This window comes from Tenrec ecaudatus, chromosome X, assembly GCF_050624435.1.
Source record: "Tenrec ecaudatus isolate mTenEca1 chromosome X, mTenEca1.hap1, whole genome shotgun sequence".
NCBI lineage: Eukaryota > Metazoa > Chordata > Mammalia > Afrosoricida > Tenrecidae > Tenrec > Tenrec ecaudatus.
The window spans coordinates 168,381,219-168,396,746 of record NC_134548.1 but is presented as its reverse complement, the minus strand read 5'-3'; the positions used below and the strand labels follow the sequence as shown (position 1 = coordinate 168,396,746).

Genomic DNA, 15,528 nt, shown 5'->3' with positions numbered 1-15,528 from the left:
TTGTAGCTACCATGGCACACTGCCAACGAAATAAGAACCAAAAGCCACACCTGACCCAACAGCTTCAACAATTAGAACACCCGCAGAAAAAATCAACCCTTAGCCACCAGAATGCTGTGCTGGGTCCACTGTTGTCGCAAGCTCTTTCGTTTCATGGTCAGGAAGGGAGAGGTTTTCTATGTTTTTAGTTTTCAATAGGTGTTTGCTGCTTGGGTTCCTTTCCTTTCCATAGTAAGTTGGTAATTAATTTTTCCATTTCTTTGAAGAATAGTGCTGGAGTTTGGATCAGAATTTGGTTATGTTTATAGATGGCTTCAGCTAATGTAGACATTTTCTCAATATTAAGCCTTCCTATATTTATGTGTTTTAGTTTCCTGTAGTAGCAGCTTGTAGTTTTCTCTGTACAGTCCTTTCATTAGGTTTATTCCTAAGTATTTAATATTTAGGGTGGTTACGGTAAATGGTATGATTTTTAAATTTTCACTTTCACAGTTCTTTCCTTAATATATAAGAATCCTACTTGGTCTATACCTTAAAGAAATAAGGATCAAAATACAGATAGATGCACACCATGTTTATGGCAGCACTATTCATAACAGGAATGGATCAGAGTAGAGAATCCAGGAATAATATCAAGCCCTTAGAGGCACCTGATATTTTATAAAGGGCTGAAACACATTAAATGAGGGAACAGTCTCTCCAACAAATGGTGCTGGCAAAATTGGATGTTCATGTGCAAAAGAATGAAACAGAATTCATTCCTCACGCCATATACAAAAATAAACTCAATGTGGATTAAAGACCTAAACATAAGCTCTAGAATTATAAAGATCAATGAAAAATAAGGACAAACTTACGGGCCCTAACACAAGACATAAACACTATCAAACATAATGGAAAACATCTATACCACAGAAGACAAAATAGAGGACTGAGATCTCCCAAAAATAGTACATATGTGTACATCAAAAGACTTCCTCAAAAACTGAAAAGAGAACCCACAGACTGGGAAAGAGTTTTCGCAATGATAGATAAAGGACTATAGAATACAGCAACTTTTAAAAAAGAAAAGAACCAATCTTCCAATTAAACAATGGACAGAAAGCATGAATAGACAATTTACCAAAGGTGAAATCCAGATAGCCAACAAGTATATGAAGAAATGTTCATGATTAATAGCCATTTGAGACATGCAAACTGAAAGAACAATGAAGTACGACCTCACACTGGCACTGATAGTAAACTAAACAAACAAACAAAAAATACAGAGAATAACAAATTATGTGGAAAGCCTGGACCTCTCAGAAACTGCTGGTTGAACTGTAAAACAGTACAATCACCCTGGAAATCAATATGGTGTTTCCTCCAACAAATGGGAATAGAAATATCATATGACCCCGCAATCATTCCACCTGGTCTATACCCTAAAGAAAGAAGGGGCAAAATACAGATGCACACTAGGCTTATGGGAGCACTATTCATAACAGGATTATGTCTTTCGTTCTCCTGACTGCTGCTTCCATGAGCACTGATTGTGGACCCAAGTTAAGACAAAATCCTTGACATCTTCTACGTTTTCTCCATTTATCGTGATTCCACCTATTGGCCCAGGTGTGAGGATTTGGGTCTTACACTGAATTGTAATCTATACTGAAGGTATGCTTAAGTAAATCTGCTGCACAAGATCTCTTCAGAGTATTGAAAAGCAAGAATGTTACTTGCTTGCGGACCAAAGCACACCTGACTCAAACCATGGTATTCTCCATTACATCATATACATATGAAAGTTGCGCACTGAATAAGAAAGACAGAATAATCAATGCATTTGAATTGTGGTGCCAGAGAAGTATATTGAAAGCACCCTGGACTGCTAAAAGGACAAACTGGTCTGTATAAGAAGAAGTAAGGCCAGAGTGCTCCTTAGAAGCAAAGATGGCAAAACTTCGTCTTAAATACTTGGACATATTGACAGGAGAGACCAGTACTTGGTGAACAGTATCATGTTTGGTAAAGTGGAGGATCTGCGAAAAGAAAAAGGTCCTCAACAAGATGGTATTGCCACAGTAGGCTCCGGCACAGGAACAATACTGAGGATGGCGCAGGATGGTGCAGCATTTCCTTCTTGTTGTGCAGAGCATTGCTGTGGGTTGGAGCCGACTCAATGACACCTCACAACAACAACATTCATAATAGCAAGTAGATGAAAACAACCTAAAGTGTACTTTGGCGGAGGAATTGATAAATAAACTTTTATACATATATATATTTAATGGAAAATTGCTTATCTCTGAAAAATAATGACTAAACAAACACCTCATGACATGGACAAATTTGGAATATATTATTCTGAGAGAAGTTAGTCAATCCTAAAAAGACAAATACTGTATGAGACTACAATAAAAGAAAACAATATTTTTTTAATTAGATTTTTGTGGTTACGGAGAAGCTGGGGTGGGGAGGAAGGTAAAGAGAAGAATAAATAAATTAAACTTGTGAAAAATGATACATAGATTATAACACATATAAGATGCATAGTAGTATAGACAGATACATAAGTAAACAGATAATAACATAGGTAAATTTTTTAAGTTAGGAAAATGTTTTCACACAAAAAAATATTATTTTAGGGGAGGGGGAGGGAAGATAAATCATTAATGATAAGGTAAGACACATAATTTAAATTTATATATATCATACCATATATGAAAAATGGAGGATAGGGTCTTGTCAAAAAGACACAGAAGCCAGTCTGAAAGAGATCTCATTGTTCAAAACTGCAATAATGTCAACAATAAAATAAACAATCCAAATTATGAAATAAAGACTCATGACCTCCTAATGATATAAATCAATTATTAAATAAATGGGTGAGAAGTACATGTCTGAGAAAGGACTTATTTCAGACTATATAAAGAATTATAAAATATCAACAGTAAGTAAACAAGCAACCCAGTTTTAAAATGGGCAAGCGACATGAACAGATACTTCATCAAAAAAGCATTTGGATGGCAAAAAAAGTGCTTGAAAAGATGTTTAAGATTGCCTTTCCCTAGAGGGACCAGACTTCAACCCAATGCTCCAAGACAAGAAGGCAACACACTGGCATGAAGCAGGGAATCAATAGAGAGGCCTGAGGGGCTGGCCCCATACCAATTAAGTGGATAGCCCTCCCCACCCCCACCTCCAAAATTCACTTCAGAGGAGAGGGATGTGTCTGATCAGAGCACACAGGAGCCAACAACGGGGGAGGAAAAAAGAGTGAAGCACATCCTGGCCCACCAAGGCCTGAGGACAATATTTCTGCTCAGAGCAGCCAATACACAAAGAAGACCACAGGGTCGGCCCCACCATGAGACACAACGCTCCTCACTGACCCATAGCCCTACAGGGGACAACACTGGAGACACACGGCGGGAATTGTGCCTGCCCTGACCCCACCACACCGAGATGAGACGCTGGGGGCGTGCAACAGAGCAGCAAGGGGAGCAGAGCAATGAAGTCCCCAGGGAACACCAAAAATAGACTGTGGGTCCAGGGTGTGGGGCCCTATCAGACTCGACTGAAAAACACTCCTAAAGGACAACAAATAGATCTTGAACTATTTACAGGCTTTTCTCTTTTTTTGCCATTGCCTTTTGTTGTTATTGTATCTACTGTTTTATTTTCTATTGTTGCTTTGTTTTGCTTGGTCTTGTGTTTGTGCATATTCTTGTTGCTGTGTGTCTATCTGGATGGGACAGGTGGGAGAGAACAATGGGATGACAGTTCGGGGGGGCGGATATAGGAGAAGGGGAGGCAGGGAAAGGAAGTGGGTGTTAACAACCCAGAGACAAGGGAACAACAAGTGACTGAAAATCAATGGTGAGGAGGGTGTGGGAGGCTTGGTAGGGCTTGATCAAGGACAATGTAACCAAGAGGAATTACTGAAACCCAAATGAAGGCTGAGCATGATATTGGGACAAGAGGAAAGTAAAAGGAAATAGAGGAAAGAACTAGGAGGCAAAGGGCATTTATAAAGGTCTAAATATAGGCATGTACATATATATATATTTATATATTACGATGGGGAAATAAATCTATGTGCATATGTTTATAGGTTTAGTATTAAGGTAGCAGATGGACATTGGGCCTCTACTCAAGTACTCCTTCAACACAAGAACACTTTGTTCTAATAATCGGCATTCTAAGATGCTCACCTTCCCAACATGATTACTGAAGACAGAGCGGATGCATAAGCAAATGTGGTAAAGAAAGCTGATGGAGCCTGGCTATCAAAAGATATAGTGTCTGGGGTCTTAAAGGCTTGAGGTAAACAAGTGGCTATCTAGCTCAGAAGCACCAAAGCCCACATGGAAGAAGCACACCAGCCTGTGTGATCATGAAGTGTCTATGGGATCAGGTATCACGCATCAAAGACCCAGAGCAAAAAATCAGTGTGAGTGATGGGTAGGGGAGTGTGGAGTGGAGGCCCAAAGCCAATCTGTAAGCAATTGGAAATCCCCTTACAGAAGGTTTGTTGGGAGAAGACGGGTCAGTCAGGGTATAGTATCGCACCAATGAAACATACAGCTTTCCTCTGGCTCTTTAAGGCTTCCTCCCTCCCACCCCCACCCCACTATCATGACCGTAATTCTACCTTACAAATCTGGCTTGACCAGAACATGTACATGGGTACAGCTAAGAGCTGGGAACACAGGGAATTCTGGACAGATAAACTCCTTGGGACCAATATTGAGAGTAGCCATACCAGGAGGGAAAGGGGAAGGTGGGGGGAGAAAGGAGGAACAGATCACAATGACCTATCTATAACCCCCCTCCCAGGGGGATGGACAACAAACAAGGGAGTAATGGGGGACATCAGACAGTACAAGAAATGAAAAAATAAAAATAATTTATAAATTTTAAAGGGTTCATAAAGGAGGGAGGGAGGGGAAAAATGAGGAGACAATACGAAGGGCTCAAGTAGAAAGAAAATGCTTTAAAAACAATGATGGCAACATATGTACAAATGTACTCGAGACAATGGATGTGTGCATGGATTTTTGTAAGAGTTGTAAGAGCCCCCAATAAAATGATTTAAAAAAAAGATCCTGTCCTGGCTCAGGATGTAGCTGTCGCCAAGATGTTGATGTCCAAGAAGAACCGGATTGTTCTCTATGAACTCCTTTTCAAGGAGGGGGTAATGGTGGCCAAGAAGGATGTCCACACATGCCAAAGCACCCCGAACTGGCGGAAAAGACTGGCCCCAACCTTCACGTCATGAAGGCCATGCAGTCTCTCAAGTCATGAGGCTACGTGAAGGAACAAGAGACTTTTCTACCAGTACCTTATCCACGAGGGAACTCAGTGCCTCTGGGATTACCTCCACCTGCCCCGAGATTGCACCTGCCACCCCGCCCCGCCACCGGCCTGACACTGGCAGGCCACAACCCCAAGGTCTGTAGGGTGAGCGACCAGCGAGACTGACTCAAGGGGAGACACTTACAGACAGAGCGCTGTGCCACCTGGCGCCAACAAGAAAGCCGAGGCCGGGCCTGAGTCAGCAATGGAATTCCTCTTTAGAGACGGATTTGGTCGTGGACGTGGTCAGCCACCCCAGCAAACTTGGAGGGGGTGCTTTTGTGTTGAATAAACCTGTAACCAGAAAACCAAAAAAAAAAAAAAAAAGATGATTAAGATCTTTGGTCACTGAGGAAAAAAAAATACTCCATAATGAAATAATATCATACACCTATTAGAGTGGCATACACACACACATTCTTACTGAAAATAGATGCTGATGGGAATACAAAATCACTAGTGCATTTCTGGTATAATGCAAACTGGTACAGTTTGGGAGTTTCTTTAAAAGTTAAACATGGGTTACCATATGACTCAGCAGTCTAACTCCTGGGTGTTTATCCTAGCGTTAACAGGAAGACATCTAACTGAAAAGTTAGCAGTCGGTAGCCATCAGCTGCTCTGCAGAACAAAGATGTGAGTTGGCTTCTTCACCCTCTGGGACCCACGCGGACGTCTCTTTCCTGAACCAAGTGTGCTGCGTGCGAACCGCCCAGCTACACAGGCAACACGTCCTCTGTGTCTGGTCCCCACTACTCGTGAAGCGGTTCTGCTCTGACCCCAGGTTGCAGCAGCTCTTCCAGAACACCCAGCTGTGCAAGTTGCTCCAGGTTCTGCTGGAGGTGACAGATAGGGCCCTTTGACCTGCAGCAGGTGAAGCTCTCCAAGGACTTCTTCAGCAGATCCCAACCCCACCCACCTTCCTGTGGCCTTGGGATGCTATATAAATGAATCCCAGAGAGAGAGAGAGAGAGAGAGAGAGAGAGAGAGAGAGAGAGAGAGAGAGAGAGAGAGAGAGAGAGAGAGAGAGAGAGAGAGAAGAAGAAGAAGAAGAAGAAGAAGAAGAAGAAGAAGAAGAAGAAGAAGAAGAAGAAGAAGAAGAAGAAGAAGAAGAAGAAGAAGAAGAAAAGACATTACAGCCTTGGAGACCCTGTGAGGCAATTCTACTTTGTCCTATATACTCCCAATCAGTTGGCAATGACTCCAAAGTTAAGAGGTTTGGTTTCAGGTGTTCTTACCCTAGAAGTGGGGTTCTCAATTGAGGTGATCTTGACCCTGGAGAACATTTGGCAATGTCTGTATGTACTTTGTGTTGTCAAGACTGGGGTGAAGGGTTGGCCTTTAGTGGGTAAATGCTGTTCTTGGTAATGGATCCTATAGAGTCAGTTCTGATTCCTCATAACCCCATAGAAAGCAGAACAAAAACCACTCAGATCAGGCACCACTGTCACAAGTGTCGCAGCCCATTGTGGCAGCCTCTGTGCTGCTCTATCTCGTTTAAGGTTTTCTTTTTTCCTGTCCCTCTGCTTTACCAAGTAGTAGTTCCTTCTCAAAGACCTAACATGTTCAAAGGACACGAGATTCAATCTCTCCATCTTCAGTTATGAAGAGCATTCTGGCTATACTTCTAATACAGATTTTTAAATTGGGTTGCCTATTTTCTTAGGGTTGATAGTTGATCATTCTTTTTTCATTCCTTTGGTAGTACATGTATATTCAATATTCTGAGCCAATATCATAATTCTAAGGTATCACTTCTTCTTCAGCCTTCTTTATTTATTCATTGGTGAACTTTTATATGCATATGAGGTGATTGAAAGTATCATGACTTGTATGAAACACACAAATACACAAAGTGAGTACTTTTGAACATGTTAGAGATCTTCTCAACAGATTTGTCCAATGCACTGCAGTTTAAATTCAGCTTCTCTAGATGTTGATTGTGGATCTAAATAAAATGAAGTTCTCAACAACATCAAGATTTTCTTTGTTTATCATGATGTTGCTTATTGGTCCAAATTTGGAGGATGTAGTCTTTGCTCTTTATCAGCAAATGTTTCCAGTTCTCCTGGATGCATATTGAAGAGAAGAGTCTTTCTCCAATAGTGACACCATATTCTCTTTCTCATATAGTTTAGCCTCAGATTATTGGCTCCAAATACAGAATGAATAAATATGGTGAAAAGGTACAACCCTGACACACACCTTTCCTCATATTAAGCCCCTCAGGATTGCCTTATTTGTTAGCACCTCTTGGCCTAGACCAGTGGTGCTCAACCTGTGGGTCACGACCACTTTGGGGGTCCAATGACCCTTTCACAGGGGTCACCCAATTCATAATAATTTTATGGTTGTGGGGTCACCACCACATGAGGAACTGTATTAAATGGTCTATACACAGTTTCCACATAAATGCAATTCAGTGTCCTGAAATTATCATTCTTCATATTGTTATTCATTATTTTAATGATCCACATAGTCTAATGTTTTGGTATGGCCAATATACACAAGTAAACATCTTTCTGGTATTCTCTGCCTTCAGTCAAGTTCTGTCTGCTATCACCAATGACAGCCCTCATTCCAAGACCTATTCTAAAGGCAGGATGAATTTCTAGCCACGCCCTGTCAATGTATTGTTTCAATCATTTAAAATTTATTTTACTTGAAAAATGTTACTTACATGTAATATTAATTATAGTATTTGATAAGGTCTTCATTCTGTCAGGTCACTTTTCATTGGAATGAGTACAAATATGAATCTCTTCCAGTATGCTGGTAGGGAAGCTGTCTTCTGAATTTCTTGGCGTAAACAAATGAGCACACCCATTTATTGAAACATCTCAATTCATATCCCTTGAACTTTGTTTTCACCGGTGCTCTCAGTGCAACTTGAACTTCCTCCTACAAGGCCACTAGATCTTAATCATGGGCTTTCCCTCCAGAAATGGTAAAACACCAACCTATTCCTTTTGGTATGGCAACCTTGTGTATTTTTCCCATCTTTTTTGATGCTTCCTACAGAGTTCAAAGGGTCATCCTTCTTGCTAAAGTATAAGGTCAGTGAAACAGAGGAAGGCCATCAAGGAGATGGATTGACACAGTGGCTGCAACAATGGGTCCAAATATCAGAGCAGTGTGGATGGTGGAGGCCCGGGCCATGTTTAGTTCTGTGGTAAATAGAACTCACCTGACAGCACCTAACAATATAGTCCAATATTTTGCCCATAGAAAAACACAATATTGCAACTCATGACTCAAATTGTTCTCAGTTCTTTAAGCTTGATAAATGATTAACTCGTTCTTCCCTCTTGGTTTTCTAACTCCAAAAATTTACACATTTTAGTTTTTATTTTAATTTAATTCATTTTCCCCTTTCATTTGTGGAATATAACACATACATAGAAAAGCATATATATTTAGTTACACAGCACATCACAGCAAAACAGGAATTTGCACATTTACATTAGACTCCAGAGTAGATGCGGGTAAGCAAAAGCTAGCTCCTCACAAGAATGAATTTATCCAATTCAAAGTGTCAATGGCCTGTTGTTGAGAAATCTTTCCCTAGAAAAATAAAAATATTACTTCACACAAAAACCTGTACATAAATGTTTATATGTGCTTTGTTTATAATTGTCCCAAACTAAAAACAAACTGAATGCCTTTTGTCCAGTGAATGAATCAATACGCTGATAGATTCGTACTATGGAATACTACTCAAAGTATAGAAAAATGAACTACTGAGCATGCCACAATTTGGAAACTCTAAATTGATGTTGCTTACAAGAGACCCACTTTAAATATAAATATACCAAAAAAGTTGAAAATAACATGATGGAAGAAGCTACACCTTGAAAATATATACTAAAAGGAGATGCATGTTTCTATACTGATACCTGGGAGAAAGAGGAGGGTTTCTACTCCCATAAAAAATGTTACAGTCTCAGAAACTCACAAGGGGAGTTCTACTCGGCCCTAAGGAGTCACTGTGAGTTGGAATCAACTCAATGCTAGGATATACTGATGTCAGACTAAACAGATTTAAGTAAAAAGCATTACTAAGAAGAAAAAACATTGCATAATGACAAAAAGGGCGGGGAGGGATACCAAAAAGGTATCACATTCTAAATATGTACATAGTATCAAAATTTGGAGTTAAAATGAGAACTAGAAACATTCATAATAATAGCAGAAGAATTTAACACCTGTCTGGTAGAATATGCGGGAAAGCACTGATAGTCATGGAGTAGATCTTATTAATAGAATTAATAAATTTGACTTAACTATCTTTCATAATTGTTGTTCTTGAAGGCCTTCCCCTTTTCCTCTGCCCCTCCCCTTTACCAAGCATGATGTCCTTCTCCAGGGACTGGTCTCTCCTGACAACCTGTCCAAAATAGGTGAGACGTCTCTCCATCCTTACCTCTAAGGAGCACTTTGGCCTTACTTTTTCTGAGTTTTGTTTGCTCTTTTGGAAGCCCATGATACTTTCCATATTCTTCATCAGCACCCAAATTCCTCCTTGGTCTTCCTTATTTAACCTCCAGCCTTCATGCACACATGGGGCCAGGCTTGTGCCTGGTGCACCTTAGTAACTTGTTACCATAAAGTGACAGCCTTGCTTTTCAACACTTGAAAGAAGTCTCGTGTGGCAAATTGATCTAATGCAATGCATCCTTTGATTTCTTGATTGCTACTTCCATAAGCACTGATTGTGGATCAATGAGTGATGAAATCCTTGACACCTTTAAAATCTTCATTTACCATGCTGTCACCTATTGGTGCAGTTGTGAGGATTTTAGTCTTCCTGACATAAATTGTAATCCATATTGAGGGCTATAACCCTTGATCTTCATCAGCAAGTGCTTTGAGTTCTTATTTTGAGGAAGTAAGGCTGTGTCATTTGCACATTACAGGATGTTAAGAAGCCTTCCTCCAATCCTGGTGCCACACTCCTTTTCTCTGATGAAATCTTCAGTATATATAATTTAATAAGTATGGTGAGAGGATGCAACTGTGGCCGGAAATCATTGTTTGCCCTATTGATACTCCCCTAGCAACTTCAGTGAGAATCCATTGAGTATAGGTGTTGCTCTATGCTGTTTTCCTGATCATTATTTCTACTTTGACCAATGCTACATTGTCTTGATTTCTAAAACTTTAGAAGCAGTATAAGTCTTCTTTTTCAAGAATGTCATGACTATTCTACATTCTTTTCCTTTTCTATAAACTTCTAGAATCAGGTTCTCAATTTTAGCCCCCAAAGCCTTTAATATCAGTGTCTATATCTCCTATGGAAGCACTTAACTAAATTATGTTTTGCCTCATTAAAATGTTTTTAAATTTTCATTTTCAAATTGTTCCTTGCTATTCCTCAAAAGTTAAACATAGGGATGACTAACTTCCAGCAAGCCCAGGGCAAGCCAGAAATAAATAGGAAGAAAGAAAGCCATGTAGACGACTAGACTAGGGTGTCACCATTAAAGGTCTGGAAGATTGAAAGGGTGCAACTATGAAAAGATAGCCTGAAAAGGACTGAGGTGTCTGGCCTGCTCTCTAATTGGAGATTGGGGGGAAAGGTCAAACCTGGCACAGCCATGAGAGCCTGATACCAAAAGAGGCTGGTCGCTCTCCCTGACTGGCCCCATACCTTCATTGATGCAGACAGCCCTGAAGGTCTGGCTCCCTGCTGTGGCAGCCAAGCCTGAGTCATAGCAGTGGGACTGAGATGACCTCAAGATGAGCATTGCTTGCTGTGCATCTTCACACCCAATCATCTGCCAGCGCTTCTGAGTCTGTGCTGAGACTCTGAAGGCCTTGCAGAAGTGTTCGACCAGAACAAGGCAGTTTGTGTGTATGTTCAGAACATATGTGAGGGGGTACGCCCACCCCACAAAATTGAACTTTTTCCAAAGCCATGTATTTAAATTTTTTTTCAAAACAATTTTATCATCTCCAAAATACTCTCCATTACACTTAATATATTTGTCAAATCTGCAATTCCATTCTTGGAAACATTTTTCTAACTCATCTGTTTGGATGGATGACAGTACCTCCCTCTTTTTTCTTCTTCTTCACCTCTTCTATGTCGTCAAATCACCGTCCTTTCTTGTCCCTATGTATTTGTGGAAACAAACAGAAGTTTCACAGAGCAAGGTCTAGTGTAGTGAGTCAAGTACATGGGGCAAGAGAAACACACTGGTTTTTTGCCCAAAACTGGAGTACTGAGATGGCTGTGTGAGCAGGTGCATTGTCATGGTGGCAAAACCAGTCCCATCTGCCATAAATCAGGCCTTTTTTTGTCGCACACTGTTACACTACCTTTTCAGAACCTCTAAATAGAAAGCTTGATGAACAGTCTGGCCTGGTAGAACGAACTCCAAATGTACTACGAGTCAACATTCTCATCTGTGCAGGAAGTTGATGGACATCCAGAATGAAATTTGTCATCAATTGACATTTCACTTTTTTTGAAATGAGAAAACCATTCATACACTTGAGTTTTTCCCATAGTGCTGTCTTTGTAAGCTGCGTTCAATGTCACAACAGTTTCTGCGGCATGTTTCCTGAGTAAGAAGCAAAATTTCACAACCTCATGCTGTTCTCATAAATGGGCCATCACAAAACATGAGGTTTCAGTGCAATTGCTTTTATGAAAAAATTCACTGTGACCAGACAGAACCTTCCCAGGTGATGCCACTGGGTACACTAACTCAGAACGAGTTGCTTGATGTTCACCTAGCGGAGAAAATGCATACTATGAAAGCTCTGCCCAGCAGAGCTTTTTTTTTTGGGGGGGGGGGGTAACCCCTCGTATGTTGCTTCCTGCAGTGCTCAGCAGGTGCAACCTCCAAGTTCTCCCACCACCATGGGGCCCCAACTGCTTCTTGCCTCTTGAGGACTCTTGGCTGCAGGAAAGCTAGACATGAGTAACTGATGAAACTTGATGCAGCTATCCCCACACAGAGTGACCTGGTAGACTCCTGGGTACAGCCAGACCCAGGACATGGACCTAACATCTCAGGAAATCATGTCTCCCAACAAATATTGTATGTGCCCCCCCAAAAAAGTTAAACATAAAACTAACATGTGACCCAGCAATTCCAGTCCTAGATATATATGGAAAACAATTCAAAGGATTGACTCAAACAGGTGCTTGTACACCAATAATCTGCAGCATTACTTCTCACAATAGCCAAATGATGGAAAAACCCAAATGTCTTATCAACAAATGGATAAATAAACTTTTATATATACATGAACTATTACTTAGCCATAAAGACAAGTGAAGTTTTGATAGAATGTTTAACTCTATTGCATATCACACTGCCATGAGTTGGAACCGACCCGGTGGCATCCGACAAACAAGGATGAACCTCAAAATAATACGTTACACTCAAAAGGACAAATATTGAATAATCCAACTTATATGAAATATTCTGAATAGAAAAATGCACAGTCATAAATTTATTAGTAGTAACCAGAGTCAGATGGGAGTGGGGGAAAGGATAGTATTGTTAAGGGGTACTAAGTTTATGTTCAGAATGATGAAAATGGTTGCAGCTGTGTCAAAGGCAGTGCCTGCCCCTCCCATGGCTGGCACTGGCCCAAAAGGCTGCCCCAGAGACACTGTAAGTCATGGGCCCTGTTCCTCTGCTGAGCCTCAGGGATAAATTTTGTTACAGACATTGAGAGAGAAAAAAAAAGAATGATGAAAATGGATAAAAAATGTAAGGGGTAAAACAACAAAACTCTGAGAAGAGACCATACAGGTTAATCATGATCGTGGATTTAGCAACTATTTTTTTACATACAGTGCCCAAAGCACAAACAACAAAAGAAAAATAAAAGATAAAATACGCTTCATCAACTGTTTGTACAACAAAGGGCTTTAATCAAGAAAGTGGAGGTAGCATTTGATTATCAACTGATGATATTAAAGAAAGAAGTTCACGTTGCCCTGAAAGCACTGGTCAAAAAACAAGGACATTTAGTGCAGTGTTGAAGAAAAGTAGTATTAATGACATTGATTATTCTTTTCCGTTACTAATTTTTAAAAATTCTAAATTTCACCATTTTACATGATGCTTACTATAAGTTTTTGATGAATATTTAAAGGAAAGTAATACATTACCTTAATCACTTAATAAATATTAGCGAATATAAAGATAAATCAAAAGTATATAAAATCATGGAAACCTTTATTAAATGTTGAGTTTGAGGAATGAAAGAAGTGTGAAGGGGCAAGATGGGGTTGTAGGTTGGGTAGGGTAGGATTCCCTAATGCAATTCTTCCCGACTTTTACTACAGTCGAGCCTACCTGTGCAGAAGGTGCAGTGTGATGAGGAAAAAGAAATTCCTCAGGGCAATTTCCCTTGCCTTTCTCACACCAAGGCAGTTTTCAATGTTCTTAGTTTTCCCCCCAAATAAGTCCACCTGGTCATCCTGTGTACTTCAAGAAATCTATGAAAATTATTCCCTTGACATCCCAAAACATGGTTGTCCCAGCCTTCTGCACCAAGCTCTCAACCTGGAATTGAATTGGCCTAGAAGCTCCCATTGGAAGCCACTGCTTTGATAGGATTTTCTTTTGAAGGCCCCTGACTGAGCCTAAGGACCGCTGGTGAAGTGGCGGTTCCAAATTTGGGCTGCCAAGCCCAAGGTCAGCAGTTTGAAAGAACCGCTGCTTCATGGAAGAAAGACTACTGCCGTGAAGAGTGACAGTCTCAGCAACTCCCCGGAGCCGTTTGACCCTGCTCCATAGGCTCATTGTGACCCTGCCCCACAGGGTCACTGTGAGTTGGCATCGACTCAGTGGAAGTAAGTTCTGAGTTTTAAATGAGACTAAGATAGGTATGTGGCCGAGGGAGCTTGTCTGCAGCCATTCACAGATCACAAATATATGGTTACATATATTTTGTTTGGAATAAGTACATGCATATCTAAACTGGTGACCTAGGAGTAATACTTTTCTATTTACCGTTGCATGTACTAAATGTCAAGTATTATTCTAGGCATGTGAGGCACATCAGTAAATAAAACATGCCCCCAAATGTCTGCTCTTGTAGAGGTTATATTCTAGTGGAGGGAGATGGTCAATAAACAAGAAAATATAAGGCCTGGAAAATTAAAAATGCTACTAAGGAGGGGAAAAATGAAGGAAAGGAGTTAGTGGGTGTTAGAGAGAGGGAAGATTGGCTAGTCCAGGGGAAGGCTTCACCAAGGCGGTGATATGGAGGGGGAGGGGAGGGGGGATCTGGAAAGTAGCCTGGGAGCAGGCTATGTGAGGGAAAGGGAAGACCAGGATCCCGGTTGGCATAGTGATTATGAGTTGAGCTTACCTCCAGGTCAGCAATTCAAAACCAGCAGCTGCTCTGCAGGAAGAAGAGGAAGTCCCATAAAGCATTAGGGTTTTGGACATCCACAGGAGTAGTTCTCCCCCAGCATATGAGGTCGCTAGAGCAGCATTCCTTGGCAGTATTGTGTTGGGCTTTGAAGAAAAAACACACGTCCCAAGGTTTGCTGGCAGGAGCCTGCCACACCTGTAGGAAGGACAGCAAGGGGCCAGTGTCACAACCGCGAGTAAGATGTGCGGCAGAACCCGAGACTCGGCCGCTATCCGCCCTCTACTCCACACGCGAGAAAGGTTGCGTCGGAGCCCTAACAAAACCTTGGAATCCGACCGACGCACGTGATTTTTGTAAACGAAAGCAGTTCATGTTTCGGTCACTCAGCGTTACCTGGCATTGTTAGTAACCTTTTGCAGCTGTCCTCCAAGCGCTTTGATAGAATTTTCTTAGTTTCTGTGACTTTTTGTACTGTTTTTAGATTAAAAAAAACATAGGTCATAAGAAAGAGTTTTCTGGAAAGAATCATCATGATAAGGAACTAGCTGTGTTACTGATATTGTTGATGACAATTTAGTAAACCCTTTTAGAAAATAGCTAAGGAAACGCCAACAGCAGACCATATGAGACAGAATGTTTTTAGAGGAAGCCAGCCAGGTCCCTGTGAACAAGGCAAAGAGGGGAAAAAACCTCCTGAAGAGCAGCTACCCGTTGATTTGATGGGAGGGCATTCCCCTTCCAAACAAGGACTCTCTCCCTGCACCCCTCCTCTCCACATCCGGGTCTGCAGATCCAGATCCGCATCAGTCTCAAGGTAGGGGCCATACTGTGGTTGCTAAA

The 15,528-nt window shown here is 41.0% G+C and overlaps 1 protein-coding gene, 1 non-coding gene and 1 pseudogene across 2 annotated transcripts in view; all 3 read left to right on the top strand.

The window, feature by feature from the left end:
• Window positions 1–15,528, top strand: part of CLIC2 (chloride intracellular channel 2) — a 44,899-nt gene that overhangs the window by 22,967 nt on the left and 6,404 nt on the right. The gene's annotated exons all lie outside the window — the stretch shown is intronic.
• On the top strand, window positions 5,123–9,441 carry LOC142434044 (small ribosomal subunit protein eS10-like; annotated as a pseudogene).
• Window positions 12,899–13,031, top strand: LOC142435351 (small nucleolar RNA SNORA5). The gene has a single exon (XR_012781421.1). It is a non-coding gene; the product is annotated as a small nucleolar RNA SNORA5 (small nucleolar RNA).